General features: G+C 49.4%; 1 protein-coding gene across 4 annotated transcripts in view; it reads left to right on the top strand.

Moving 5' to 3' along the window:
- Positions 1-600: 600 nt before the first annotated feature.
- The window catches only part of IL1RAP (interleukin 1 receptor accessory protein), a 48,126-nt gene continuing 33,937 nt past the window's right edge, over positions 601-14,789 (top strand). The window contains exon 1 of one of the 4 annotated variants that reach the window (XM_012575600.5): positions 601-1,016. The gene's annotated coding sequence lies outside the window, so the exon portion shown is untranslated. The other 3 variants (XM_030280081.4, XM_030280080.4, XM_030280082.4) reach the window with 3 other exon arrangements.

The raw sequence follows: 14,789 nt of genomic DNA, 5'->3' as shown, positions 1-14,789 counted from the left end.
CTCATCCATCAACAATTTCAGCCTCATCGAGGCTGTATTTGTGCCAGCGATAGAGCAAAACCGGTGCCACTTCTCTGGGACGAGGTGGCACCAGAATGTCCAGGGGGACCCGGGAGGAAATTACCAGGAAGGAATAGCAGCACACCAGAGAGGAGAATGGGAAACTTTACTTTCCCAGGGGACAGGCGGCCCGCAGAGCGCTCAGGGCCTGCGGCAGCGGCCGGGCTGTGTCCGCCGGCCCGCTCCATCCAGAAAGTGTCCAAGGGCTCCGGGCCGGCTCCAGGGGCTCCGGGCCGGCTCCAAGAGCTCCGGGCCGGCTCCAAGAGCTCCGTGCCGGCTCCAAGGGCTCCGGGCCGGCTCCGGGGGCTCCGGGCCGGCTCCAAGAGCTCCGGGCCGGCTCCAAGAGCTCCGGGCCGGCTCCAAGGGCTCCGGGCCGGCTCCAAGAGCTCCGGGCCGGCTCCAAGGGCTCCGGGCCGGCTCCGGGCCGGCTCCGGGGGCTCCGAGCCGGTTCCAAGGGCTCCGGGGGCTCCGGGCCGGCTCCAAGAGCTCCGGGCCGGCTCCAGGCCGGCTCCGGGGGCTCCGGGCCGGCTCCGGGGGCTCCGGGCCGGCTCCGGTGGCTCCGGGCCGGCTCCGGGGTTCTGGGCGCCTGTCGGGCCCCGGCAGCTGCCGCCGGCAGGGCGGCTCCGGCCAGGAGAGGGAGCCGTGGCCCCGCGCACCCCGCCTCGCACCCCGCCTCCCCCGGCCCGGCCCGGCAGCTGCGGAGGGACGGAGCCGTGGCCGTGGCTGTGCCCGTGCCCGTGCCGTGCCTGCCCCGGCCCCAGCTCCGCAGTGACCCCGCGGGCGGCGGGACCGCCCCGAGCGCGCACGGAGCGCGGGGAGAGGGGCGGGCGGGGCGGAGCGCAGCTCGGGGGCGCGGATCGGGCACGACGGCGAGCAGGGAGAAGAGGAGGAAGAAGAGGGGGAAGAGGAGGAGGAAGAAAAGGAGAGCGGGCGCTGTGCGCTCCCCGCGTCCCCAGGTGAGCCGCGCTGCCCGGGGGTGCGGGGGGACGCCCGTGTTCCTGTAGGCGTGGGCGTGGGCAGGGAGAAGGGACACGGGAGCCTGTCCCGCCCCGCCCCGGCCGTGAACTTCGCCGCACGCGAAGGGAAAGTTTGTGTCGGAGGAGGCGGATTGCAGCCCCGGGGCGGGGGGAGCCGGGCGGCGGCGGCGCGCAGGCGGCAGCGGCCCCCGCTCCCCGGCTGGCACGGGGGGAGACGGGAAGGAAAGAAGAGGAACCGCTCGGGAGAGCCCGAGGAGCAGCGCCCGGCGGCAGGAGCGAGGGAGGACTGGCGGGCACGGTGCGAGCGGGGATGCGGGGCCGGGGATGGGGAGCGGGGGTGGGCGCGATGCTGCCGGTGCGGCCGCGGGGCCGGGGACCCCCGCGCACCCCCCGCGATCCCGCGGGGTGCGGGACCCGGCCGAGCTGCGGCACCGCGGGTTTGTGCCCGCCGCTCCCGCAGCCGGGCTGGCGGTGCCGCCGGTCCCCGGCGTGCGGAGGGATTTGCTTCCTTCCATTCGCTCCCGCGGGCCGTGCCGAGCTGGGTATTCCTGGCTGGAGCGCTACACGCGCTGAGAAATGCAACTTTGATTTTCATCCGGATTGCAAATTCTTGAGCCTCTGATACCTGCTCTCTGCTGTCAAACGGGTCTCTGAAATGGAAGTGGGGAGAGGAAGGCTTAAGCCGTAGCAGGGAAATAAAGTGGAAGAGACGTGTCCAAAAAAACAGACTGGAAGCGATTAGATGCTGGCAGCAAGATGGCCTTTGCTGGGTTTGTTGGGGGTAGCTGCCCCCTTACGTGAAGCAGGTGTTTTTGTTTTTTTTTGTTTTTTTGTTTTTTTTTTAATTTTTTTTTGTTTTGAGGGGGGTGTATCTGTAGGGAAATTGGATGGTTTTCTAAAAAAGAAGGGGGAAAAAGGAGACCATCAGTGCTTCACTACTTCAGGTGTCCCTTTTCTGTGCCAATGTCGCTTTCCCCTGTTACAGTGTCAATGCTTGTTCCTCACTCTGGGCTGGTTTCTTGCAGTGTGCCTGTACAGTGCTTGACACAACAGAATCCTGATCTTGGGGCCTTAGGATATCACAGTAAACTGGATTATAAATGCCCTCTCACATGCACATTCTCTCTTTTCATCCTGACTTCTGCTTTGTGAATAGCTAGTTATAGTGCTTGGATAAAATTCTGGTTTGGCTTTAGAGATCTTTCTTTTCTTATAAAATGATAGATTTTTTCCCATGCATTCAGTTCTTTTGTCCTAGAAAAGGCTTTTCACTTCTGGATTTGTGAGATTACAGCAAGCTCCTTGTATTTTAAAAACACTTATCTCCTTTGTAATTAAAACGTATTATTTTCTTGACACTCCATTTTAAGCTGTGCCCCTCTTGGGCAAGCAGAGGTGTCACCCAACATAAGCTTCCATACCTAGAAGGATTGTGAAGTGTTATTTATTAACTGTACGGTGGAGAGTCCATATCTCATAACTTAGAGGGTCATTTATAACAGGTTGCTTTTGGCAGCTCTGGAAGATTTACTTGCTGTCTTGTATTCCTTGCAGGAAAGGCATCTCTTGTTTTGGTGGAGAGCATCACTCCAGCCCACAGGCTCTCGAGTGGGCAGGCTTGGTGCTGGAAAGGTTCCTGCTTTCTGTCTCCATTGCCTGCCTGTGGTGAGCAGGAGGGGGCAAGCAGAGAGGATTAAACTCTAAACACCAGATATTCTTCCCTGGACGTAGGCATGGTGTTGTTGCTAGGAACACCTTGTCTGGAGGAGCAGTAAGGATGTAGGATAATGCGGGACATGGGGAGTAAGCCTGAGAGGACTTGGGGTGGTGGAAGCCCGCAGGGCACTGCAATGACTGGGAAGTGTTAAGCTGGGAAGGTGGGAGCTGCAGCATGGAGCTGGAGGAAGGGGCCGTGGGGTGAGAGGTTATGTTTCTAACTCCATGCCTCTGTGCAAGGCAGAGGGCAGAGCTGCATCCACACAGCCCTGGGATTGCTTTCCAAGTCTCTGCTTCTAGCTTAAGTTCAAAGGGTCTGCATTTGATATGATGCTTGCTGATGTCTGTCCATGCCTCCCCAGCATGTCCTCTGATCCCTCCAGGGTGTTGAAGGAAAGCTTGCATATGAACACTTCTGGGCTCTCCCTTTCCACGCTGTTGGTCTGTGCAGGTATTCTGCATTTGAGCATGAGCACGTGCAGTGGAGATGAGTACTGCCCTGCTCTGGGCTCCAGCAGCCTCATCCCCACGTCAGGTAGTGCTACCCAAAAACACCTGGCACCACAAAGCACACACAGATAAGAGAGACTTAAGAGGGTAGGGGGAGTGGTGTAGCAGCCTGAATACTTGGAGGTGTGGGAAATGCCTCCCTGCTGGCCTCAGAGCTGTAATTTTAAGCTCTAAAATAAGCATTCAGGAAGAATGAGGCAGAAAGATTTTGTCCTAATCTTATTCCTTCAAGACCTGAATGAACCAGATGCCAACTCTAGGGAGGAAGAATTATATTCCTTCAGAATAAGAGTCCAAAAATTGGTTTTTTATTCCTTCTTCTCACTTCTGCTTGGATTTCTCTGTTGGTTATTTTGGCAGGCACATGATTCATGTTTCTTCCCTCGTGGGTCCTGGGTCCCCACTCTTGTCAAATGTCCTCCCATTTCAGCAAGACTCTGACTTGCAAAAACTTGCCATAAAGCCCTTGTGACTGGTGGTGTGGGAGCAGAGGTGCCCCAGCCTGGCTCTCAGAGCACAGGTTGCATTAGCCAGGTGGACAGTTTGGAAGATTATATCAGCATGTGAACGCATTCATATATTTTTTTCTTTCTTTACCATACAGTAATGGGGAGTGCTTTGGGAATAAAAATAGAAATAGGGAAAAGCCTATATAAGCTGAAATCTGTGAACAGCGCCACGTTATCTGGGAACTAAAACACGTTCTACGGTGGAGCTCTGCTCTTCTCCTTCCTCCCCTCTCTTTCTCTTGACACAGCTGATGGATTTCAGTGTCCCCATGAGCAGAGCCCGTGTCCTCTGTGCTGCCAGGCTGATGCAGCCTGGCTGGTGGCAGCTGTGTACCTGGAGGGGAGCTGGAGCATCTCTGGCTGGGCAGAGTGGGACAGATGCGAAGGCAGAAGGAGGCAGAGCTGGCTCAGGTGTGCCATGCTTGAGCTGACCCTTCTCACACCCTGCAGGAGGCTCTGTGTGTGCAGGTGGGGCTCTGCCATCCACCGTCTGTAGCTGCTTTGTTCTGCTCCACCATCAGCAAAACATGCGGCTGAGATTCACTGCTGAACCAGAACAAAGCAGCTTCTTCTTTTGGGAGGTGTTTTAGGATTTCTCCCCCCACAGCAGTGCTTTTGCCAGGCAGAGGGCTAATCTGACGTTTCTCAGTCACAGTGCTGGTCTGTGTGAGGCTTTTGCACGCGACTGAGCCAGATGAGCTCAGAGAGTGCAGGAAGGGAACTGATCTGGGGAATTTACTTCAGTGGTGTCTGCCTGTGCTTTAGGGAATTTCAATCTGTGTTTACTGTCTTCAGCCCCAGAGATCCCAATAAGACACATGCACAGAACATGATATTCATAATTTAGGAGTCTGATTTTACAGAAAATAAAACACAGGAAAATGAGTGTACAAGTATGTATATTTTGTTATAGGGTTCTCTAAAAATAGTTGCTTGTAAAACAGTATTTTCACTAGAAGTGAAGGATCATGTCTTTAGTCAGTGCTTTGTTAATCTAACATCTCTCAGTTTCCTCAAATGGGAGTATATCCCCAGGAGTTCCTCTGACAAAGGTTTCCCCTGAGTCTGGATGATTATCCAATTACAATTTAAAGAAAATTACAGCAAGGATAATTGGCTAAAGATAGAAGTATCTGAGAGCGTTAGGGAAAGAGAAGGAGAGAGTGAGAAAGTGAGAGTTTCACTTTCTTGTATGAGTAAATGAGAGTTATTTCAGTCCTTAACTTTTGCAGTGAGTGGATTCAAGGTCCCTGGTGTTTGGATCTCCCTCCCTCTTCCTCCCTCCTCTCCCTCCCTCTACTCTGTCTTCTTATATGTTGACTTGATATTTAGATGAAAAATTTACATAGATTCTTATGGAGTCTTTTTACATTTACATGTGTTAACAAAAAGAGACTGTTAACTTAAATGGTCTATTTCCAGCAGAGAATAAGACATTTCCATGAATCCTGGGCTCAGTCAGGGAAGTGGTAAATGGCTTCTTCTCCTGGGAACACTAAGAAGGTGCCAGAGAGCCATTAGCTTGTAAATCCCACTCAGAGTAGGGCCACCAGGAGCTACCAGCTCCTCCAATCTCTCCCAGAAGGAGACCCATGCCCTGCCTGGCAGGAGCCCTGCGTGCTCCAGCACTCCCATCCCAAGTCCATCGCGGGCACTGAGAGCCCTGAGCTGCCAGGGCAGAGTTTCCAGTTGGTTCAGGAGCATTTGGTGCTGCCTTCAAGCCCACTCACTCTTTTTCTTTGCTGACAGCTTGCTGAGGCTGGGCAAGCTCTGCTGTTTAACCCTTGCAGCGCTGGCTGTGGCCGTGGGTCGGGGGCTCTCTGGGTGCCAGTGGGAGCTCCTGGGTGCAGCCTGGCAGTGCCAGGTCAGAGGATGGAGCTGGGCTCCCCATGCAGCTCCCTGGACAGCTTTGCTGTGCTGCAGCTGAAGATACAACGTCAATCGTTCACTTACACAAATACTTAAGAAGCCTCTTCAGCTTTATTAAGTCAAGGTGTTATCAGAACAAGAAGAGGGCTTGAAAAAAAAACAAGTAAAGAAAAAAGAGTAAGTTTTAATACCTCTCTCTTTATCTGGGTAAGCTGCTGGGTTTGCTTTTTGTTTGTTTGTTTGTTTTCCTCACGGTTTTCTTTAATCCCTCGCATTACTGAAATAAAAATGTAGTGGAGTGTCTTGCCTCTCTTAGGCCTGATGCTGTTTATTTAGAGGGATGCGAGATTTTCCCAGTGTTCTGAGGAAGATTCTTAGGTATTTGATCAATTTGTGTGCAAAGGCTTGCAAAACTGTGACTTAAATGTTTATCCTTAGTGCTGACAGGATGTTGTGGAGTTGTTTAACTATATATTTGTAACAATTATGCTGCTTGGCAAGAAAGACGTGTTTTCTTCTCAGAGGGAATTTTTGTTGGTTTTCTTTTTTTTTTGGCCTTTTTCTGCCTGTGAGTTGTGGTTATAACTGCCTTTCTTTATAATTTTACTTTTTGTTTTAGATGTAAATAAAGAGCTAATTACAGTTAATCTCAGTGCAAAGGAATGAAATTTTAAAGCATGAGAAATAACGCCCATCTGTTGGATTTGCAATAACATTTTGGGGTTTGCCTTCTACTTGGAAGGATGCCAAAACTTATCTTGCTCAATTTAAAGTTTTCTTTGCACTATTTAAACTGGATTTTTAATAATTTATAAAAACAAACAGAAATTGAAATAGGTTTTCAAATTATGTTTGGTCATGTTCTTTATGTGGTGGTTGCTAAAATGTGAATAGCTCTAACTGAAATGAGTTCAAATCCCACCGCCAAATTCTATAGGAACAGGTTGAAGACCTTCTGGAAAAGCATCCATTTTTCATAGTAGTGTATTGCATTTCTCTGTTTCCTGCCTGCTGGGGCTTCATGTGCCCAGCTATGGAGAACAAAATTACTTGTGTAATTACTTGGGTTCCCAGCCCCCAAATTACTTGTTCCAAGGGATCTGTTCCTTAAGTAGTTACTATTTAAGATAGGCTCAGAACCCCAGTTTTTTGTGGTGGGTATGTGTTACTTTTAGCCCCATCAGCTCCACTGACTGTTGAGCACTGGGAATTAATCCATACTTTGCACTCATATGTTATCTTTCATCTCAGCATCTCTAAGCACTTAGGAGATATTAAGATGTGCTGCCGTGGTGTGAGATGGGGAGAGGCTGTTCTAAATGTGGCTGGGGAAACAGAGGCACAGATTTCAGAAGCCTCTACTAATGCACTCAGTTCAGGGGCCAGCCATTTGTAAGTTCTCTAATGCCTGATTAGCAGGGAGGCACTACAATTTTTCATGCACTGCATTTGGTGATTGATGCCTATATACAGATTGCATGTTTATTAGCCAGAAACGCATATTTCTACCCTAAACTAGAGACTAAAATCTTCACCCTTAGAGACTTACAGGAGCCTAGTAAATGGCAGTGTAAGGAGTCCAAGTTCCCAGTTATTTTTTCTCAGGTTAGTCCTGTTGCAAAAAGTAAAACCTCACCTCCCTCCCACTATGGTAACATCCAGAGCCCCACCTACATGAATTTATTAGCAATCTGTTGAGTCAGAGTTCTGAGATGTGTGAAAAAAAAATACTTAATTTGTCAGTAAGAGCCATGCAAATTCACTCTAATACGAATAATTGGATTTGTTCTGTTGAGAAATAGCCCCTCTTCCTTCAAGCACAGATACCTCCCAGCCCTTGTTTTAAGAAGCGATCTGGGTAGTGGGAGGAGGATGTTGCTGCCCAGCTGGCAGGCTGTGGAGGTCTTGAGGGCACCCAGCCTCTCTGAATGAACACAGATGTGCTGCTGGATCCCAAAATGTGTTGCTGTAGCAAATTGTGCTGGTTGCATTTGAGTGGTTGTGTTGGGGTGACTGAAGGACAGAACTCCCTATGGACTGGGATGGGATTTCCCCCATATCCATTCTCTTAAAAAAATAGCCCCAGTGCATTTACCTTTCTCCTCCTTCCTTCTCCTCTCTCACGTTGCTGTGTGGCATTTCGGGAGCCTGTTTTACTCTGTCTCCTTGGGAGGTTTCACACACACAGACTCCCTGACCCCATGGAGAGATAGAAATGCTTTTCTCCAGGCTTGCTGTGTCTTCCTTTTCTCCCATTGCACAGGGGAGCTGCACCTTGCATTTCAGCCCTGTAGAATAGTCCAGGAGGGTAATGTTTCCCCCTTAGAAATTTTTTTTGCCCCCTCCTCTGTCAGGTGCAATGCCTCTGTAGTTGCTGACATGAAGTGTCAAAGAGCAGGAGGGAAACTCAACCCAGCTGTGTTGGTTTTTGCACTGCCTGGTTTTTGGTGGTGATGGGGGGCCACAGAGGTGGTTTCTGTGGGAAGCTTCTGGAGGCCTCCATGATGTCCAGCAGAGCTGGTCCCTGGTGGCTCTGAAGAGCCACACTGGAGAAGTTCATGGAGAACTGTCTCCTGTGGGAGGGACCCCACGGTCTCACAGGGGAAGGACTCCTCTCCCAGAGCAGCAGAAGAAAATTTCAGTGACAAACTCCAAAACCTCCCATGCCCTATCTCCCTGTGCTGTTGATAGGAAGGAAGGAGGGTTTGGGGGAAAAAAAAAAAAAAGTGTTTTAAGGGCTTTCTTTTACTTCTCATCATCCTCTTCCAACTCTGCTGGTAATAAATTCACTTTGTACCTCTAAGCTGAGCCTGTTTTGCCCTTGGAGTGTTTTTTCCTGGTCCTTATCTAAACTCATGAACCCTTCATTAATTTCTTCTCTCCTCTGCCCAGCTGTGGCACGGGAGGGGAGGGTGAGCGAGCAGCTTTGTGGGTGCCTGGCATTGGGCCAGAGTCAAACCACGACACCAACTTCCCAAAGATACTCAGTGATTACTTCCTCTCAATGCAAAGATGTGAGCCAGCCCAGGGCTGGGGTCAGCATAGATTTGAGAGTATGAAGGCATCTATTTCCTGGCATTGAAGGTGCTCAGAAATGAAAATTTCAGAGACTTTTCAAATTTTTGGCCCTTTGCAGCAGGGCTTTAGTGCATAGCAGTATTTCCTTGTGTCTCTGCACCTCGTAGCCTTTGGAAATGTCAGCAGTGCATGTATTCCCTTTTGTTTGTCATTCAGCTGGAGAAATGAATTCATTGCCCTTGTGAGATCAATCATATTCTCCCCAAATAATTAATATTGATGACAGTCCCAGCATACTGCTGCCTGCAGCTCCTCTCAGCTTTCCCACTGTGTAGGGGCTGTGGGTCACAGAGCAGGAGGCTCCTGGACTTCAAATTTCAGGGTGCTGTTCTTTGAAGGTTGAATTTCAAGATGCATTGATGGGGCCAGTGCAGGCAGAGCCTGTGCAAGTTCTCTGTGATGGTGTGACTGAATATTTGCAGAGGGAAATGTTGGAGACAAGGGGAGCAAAAGGAATACACATCATGGGGAGAAGGATTGTCTCACTCTTGTTTCTCTTCTCCTCCTTTTTTCTGTGTGTACACAGCTTTTTCTAGTCCCCTTTGCAGAATGCAACTATACTATGCTGGCCAGAAAGGGACAGGTGTGCAAAAGAAAGCTGCTCTGATAGTCACCAGGAGGACCAAGTGGGTGGGTTGGGAATGTGGAGGGTGGAAGGACCTCCAGAGAGCTGCTTTTAAGTGAGGTGCTGTCTTGGGGGAGGCTGGTAGCTCCTGGGCTTTCTATTTTTATATTGCTTTAAATTGATTGATGTATAAAGCACACTTGGATCAGCCTGTCTGAGCTGCAGGACAGGGATTGAAGCATCTTGATGTCTTATTCTTGTTTGCTTTTACTTGTAAGGTTAAATGGGATTAAGTTAACATGATTAATATAAGTACTAGGTGTGGAAATGCTGTGTGGCCCAAACTTGAAAAAGAAAAACTCATCTGACTTGCTTATACCCTTGAATATGTTGCTCATCTCAGGATACCCAGAGCCACTTGAGGAAACCATTCTCTTCTGCCTCAGGAAGAGCTGGGCTTCCCTGCTGGCAGCAGCACGGGCAAAGCTGGAAGCAGTGCTGGAGACATTGCAGCTGCATGGGGAATTTGTGGCACCACAGGAAAGCAGATTTTTGGGAAGGGAAGTGAAAGACAGTGATGTGCTCTGGAGCGTGGTGGTGCTTGGAGGAATTTTGCCTGTTGTGTCCCTCTCTGGAGTAACAAGAAGGGAAGGATGTCTGAATGTGGAGCAGCCATCCTGGGAATGTGGTGCTCAAACACTTAGTGCTGTGAGGGGAGGAGATGAAGTGAAGGAGCAGGTACATAGCTGCCAGCAAGGACTTGAACTTAAGAAAAGAAACTCTTTGAGGGGTTTTTGACACTGAGAGTGTATTGCAGGTGGTGCTGAGCAGGGCTGGGTGCAGCCCCTGGCTACACAAGGGAGATGTGCAGTGGGGCTGCAGGGCGCTGGTTGGACCAGGCTGGGCTTGCGAGGAAACATCTCCTGGAAAGCTGCTCTGGGCTTTGAGAGACCTGTGCCTGTCCTGAAAAAGGCATTAAGCCCATCTGAAAACCTGCTCAAATGTGCACTGTGTTCTCTGGATTTAGAGATTTGTGCTCAGCTAGCTTGGGGCTGCTGCTGTGCAATCATTGCACAGTGCGGATGTGCTGCTCTGTCCACTGGGGCAGTGGAACAACCTCCTAGGGAGGGTAGTGGAGCTGCTTACATTGTAAAACCATTAAAAAGGTCAGGAGGCAGGATGTATAAATCAAATGCTTGTTGTCAGATGTCTCCAAGTGTTCCATAACAGTTAATTGGAACTTTTCCAGTGAAGGGGGATCTCACTTTGGATTCCTTAAGTCTTCTCAAGTCTTTGAGCCACACTGATTGCAGATTTCCTTTTTTTCTGTGCAAAGATTGGTTTCTCAGTTTATTTTGTGGTAGCACAATAGGTGTGTGTTTCTCAGAACTCTCCCTTGACTATAACATAGCTGTCCAAAATAGAAGCATTGTGTCTGGCTTCATGGAAGATCTCAGCTCTCTTTGAAGCACGGTTGGAAACTTTTCATTCCCTGGCTATTCACACATAAAAAATAGACTATCTTAGCTGGATACCTTTTGCTTGAGCACAGAAGTGCTCTTGAAGCTTGAATGTTTGAACTGCTCAGTGGCTAGCGTGGATCCATTTGTAATCTGTGCTGTTTGATTTTATAGCTGTGGCTCTACTTGCCCCTCTCCAGCCCACTCCACAGATCTCTAGGCAATAGTCCCAGCTGCTTATTTGACTTGTCCAGGTGTGCACATTTTGTAGAGGTGACAGGGAGCTCATTTATTTTCTATGTATGAAATGTAGTGTGCTCTGCTGGCTAAATTGGTGGCAGAGTATAATCAGTGGCACCCTGGACTCCAGCAGAGCAGTGTGCAAGATCTGTAGCATTTCTGCTTTTCCAAATCTTGAGGGACCCCCTGGATCACAGGGCATTGCAAATTTCTTCAGGTACATTTTCAAGCTCCACCCCCTCCACTTCTCTCCACATGCCTAGATTGCACTTCTTTCTTTTGTGAGGGTGAAAAAAACCCTTCTTCCTCTGAATTCTCATTGTTAGCGTTAAATCTGCTGAGCCAAAAGGATGCCAGGAGATGGTATGTAAAAGCCAATAGCAAATCACAAATTCCCTGCCTGGAAATCTCACCTCCATGTCTCAAACATTGGCACTGGCAAATCTTGCACTACCAAGGAAGCTCCCAGGAATGACTCACTGTGAATGAAAGTCTCCACACTTTTTCCCTGAGCCTCTGAGCTTGAGGGGAGGCTGCTGCCATCTCTGCCCTGGGGAGCTCTTGGTGCTCCTGGAAGGGCAGCCTTGCTTCTGCAATTTGTGCTGCTCCATTGAAGGAGAAATAGCTTGGGATCACCTCCCATGGTGGCTCTGGAGCATCACACTGCTGAGCTTGTTCATCCCCGTGTTGGGGGTTTTGTAAAATGTCATTATTAAAAAGCCATCAGGCTGCAGTCCTTGGCCTGGATGTGCAGGCAGGAAGGCAGGGAGGGGCCGTGGTGGGTGACAGGCAAATGGAACCACCTTGGATACCTGGTGTCATGTCCTTGGCTGGCAGTGAGCTGGCTGGGCCACTGGTTAAGATGACTGTTTCCAGATTTTCTTGTTGTGTGTTTGGTTTTGGTTTGGTATTTTTGTTCTTCAGGGCAGTCAGTAGCTCTGGCTGTAAAGCTGTTTGCCAATGGCCAGGTCTGACCAAGCAAGGCAGAAAATCCTTTGTGCTGGTGACAGGAGACACCTCTCAGCAGGGCACCTTTCCATCTGACTCCCACTAGTTTAATTCTTGTTCCCCTCTGCAAAAGCAGGTGTATAATATCTTCTGTGATTCTAGCTGGTGAAAAACTTTCAGGCCACTCAAATTTCAGCATTTCCTGTAGTTCTGATGACATAAATTACTTCTGTAAGGGAAATATTTCAAAACAAATTCCTTTTAGCCTGCTCTGATGTCAGGCATGCATTGCCTGGTGAGTGCAGCTACCCAGGCACAGGTGGGACTCCAGCACTGATTTTGCAGGTCCCTGCCTTAGATGTGTCACCAGCAGATGCAGTGACTGGGTCACACCTATGGCTCCTGTGATACCCCTCCCTGATTGCAGGGCAGGCTTTGGCTCTGCCTGATTCCTCCTGAAATGTGCCTGGCTGTTTGGGAGCTGCTGCCAAGACAAATTGGGCTTTCTGCCCTCAGGAGAGATGTGAATGTTTTTTCCAAGGACAGCGTTGGGGCCCTCTGGTCAATGTGCCCGTGTTTGAAGTGATGAGTGTGGCGTAGCATGCACGAGAGCAGGGCAAGTGCTGCGAGCTGCTTTTGGTGCTCATCATCAAACTGCTGCTGGATTCCTCCCTGCTGTGTTCCCGGGAGCTGTCTGGGGATGAAAATTGCCATGAATGTGGTTATTCCTCCTGGGGAGTAAAGGCTGGGCTTCCAAAAGCCATGGCCTGTCTTTCTGCCTGGGAGTCACGTTCTGTTCCTCTGGAGGGCTGTCCCTGGGACTGACCAGTTCTGTGCAGGAGGGGCTCCCCTTTGGGCAGGACAGAGTGGCACCACAGCAAGGGGCAGTGCCAGGCGGTGCCCACGAGCCTCTGCAGGAGACGCAGGATCAGAGGGACACTGTGCAAGCCCTGCCTAAGTGGCACCAAGATGCTTTATGCTACAGTAATCCCTCCTTTTGTCTGACTTACTCCTGCACATACTGAAAAGCAAAAGTGTTTCCTGGGGGGCTGAAGGGCCTTTTCCCATTTTCCATTAGTGTTTTTTTGCTGTTACTTTTCTGCAGCTGCTTTTTCAGGCTGCCCTTTGTCTGCCTTTTGGATTCTTTGAATTTACTTGAGCTGTACATCTATTTTTCCCCATAAGAAAACCCAGCAAACTCATCGAGCAGCCTTCTCCAGTGCTGCTGTGTGATGGTGCAGGGACCCAGGGCTTGTGGGCAAGCTGTGGCTGGGAGCAGAGAGCTGAGCCCCTTTCCTGAGCACCAGCTCTGCTGTGCAACCCATCCATCAGCCTTCATCTCCAACCCAGGTGGCATACAACCAAAGCATTTCCTAAGCTAGCCCACTCCAGATTTTGCCAGCCTTCCTGTGTCTGTATCCCACTTTTTGGGGCTCTCAAATGCTTTTGAGTTGGGACAGAATTACAGAAAGAAAATACTATGCAAAACTATTTATTTCCTCTTTCAGAAACTGCTTTATTTTATACTCTCTTGCAGTCAGAGCATTTAGGGGCAAGGTTCTGAAGGGCACTTTTGTTCCGGAGGCTGTACTGTGACTTCTCCATGAAAAACCTATCAGCTCTCCCTAGAGGCCTCTGATTAGGAGGGACAAAGGCATTTTTCCTGGAAAATGAAGCATTGTTCTGTAGAATTGGTACAATGTCTTTAAGAATAGGTGTGCAGTAGTTGCTTTGAGTGCAGTTCTCTTTGTTAATTACTTGACATCTGTCTTTGGTTTTATAATTACTGGTAAAGTGTGTGGGCTTTGCAGAGTCCATGCTGCTAAAGGCAGGAGGGAATGATGTCTTGCTGAGGTCTCTTTGGCAAGGGTGTTTTATTAAAAGGTGTTTTATATAAAAATATTCATTTTTTTTTTCTGACAGAAAGGCCACTTGTAATCAGTATCAAATGAAAAAAATTAGACTTTCCACTTCCTTTGATGTTAGGAGCATGAGACACGTCCATGATTGTGCTTCCCCCACCCCACTTTTCTTTGCTGCTCAGTAGACGGAAGGTGAAAGTTTGAAGAAAAAAGTGCTCTAGAAGGAAAAGGGAACAATTTCTGATTTGAAATAAATGAATATTTCAAGTTAAGTCCTTAAAAAATTCTAGCAAGGGCTGTGATGGATCGTTTTCCCTAACCACTCTATGAATTATTATTAAAATGTTAATTTATGGAGACATTAAGAGCACCTCAGAGTATATTGGTCTCGTGAGAAGTTCCTGGAGTGCTGAGGATGTATCAGAGCTCTCCAGCTGCCTTCTGGCTGCTCTGATTGCCTGCTTTCTAGCTACTGTGTGATTTCTGAGCTGGTAACTCTCCTGCTCACTGATTTTATTCTCCTTTTATTTTTATTTGCACTGGGTGGATGCAGTGGGGTGAAGCCTTCTGCTGCAGCCTGGGTTTGCACTCCTGGCCTCTGGCTCCCAAACTGCAGCCACAGAAGTTGGTGTTTGGTGCAGTTGTACAGAATTGTGCAAGAAGTTCATCAGACACCGCTGGAATTGCATCACCAGCAGGAAATATGGCAACATGCTCTGTCCTGTCACGAAACACAGAAGCAGGTTGCTGGGAAAGGTTGAGAAAACTCTTTTGTTCCTGGCAAGACCAGGGTGGGTTGTAGTCCTGTGGTGTGAGGTTCTTAAGGGCATTGCAAACCCACCCATCTCCGCAGCAGGATGCAATGCTCTTCTCCCGTGTCACCACTGCACTGCTGTGGGAAGACCTTTTTATTTGGGGGCATATCACAGGTTTGGGGCTATTTGGTTTTTGGAGTATTTTTGAGTAATCGTGTGCCACGGGAATGGAGCTGGGCT

The sequence above is a fragment of the Taeniopygia guttata genome, chromosome 9, assembly GCF_048771995.1.
Source record: "Taeniopygia guttata chromosome 9, bTaeGut7.mat, whole genome shotgun sequence".
NCBI classification, from domain to species: domain Eukaryota; kingdom Metazoa; phylum Chordata; class Aves; order Passeriformes; family Estrildidae; genus Taeniopygia; species Taeniopygia guttata.
The sequence above is the reverse complement of the archived record's forward strand: the minus strand, read 5'-3'. Positions and strand labels throughout refer to the sequence as shown.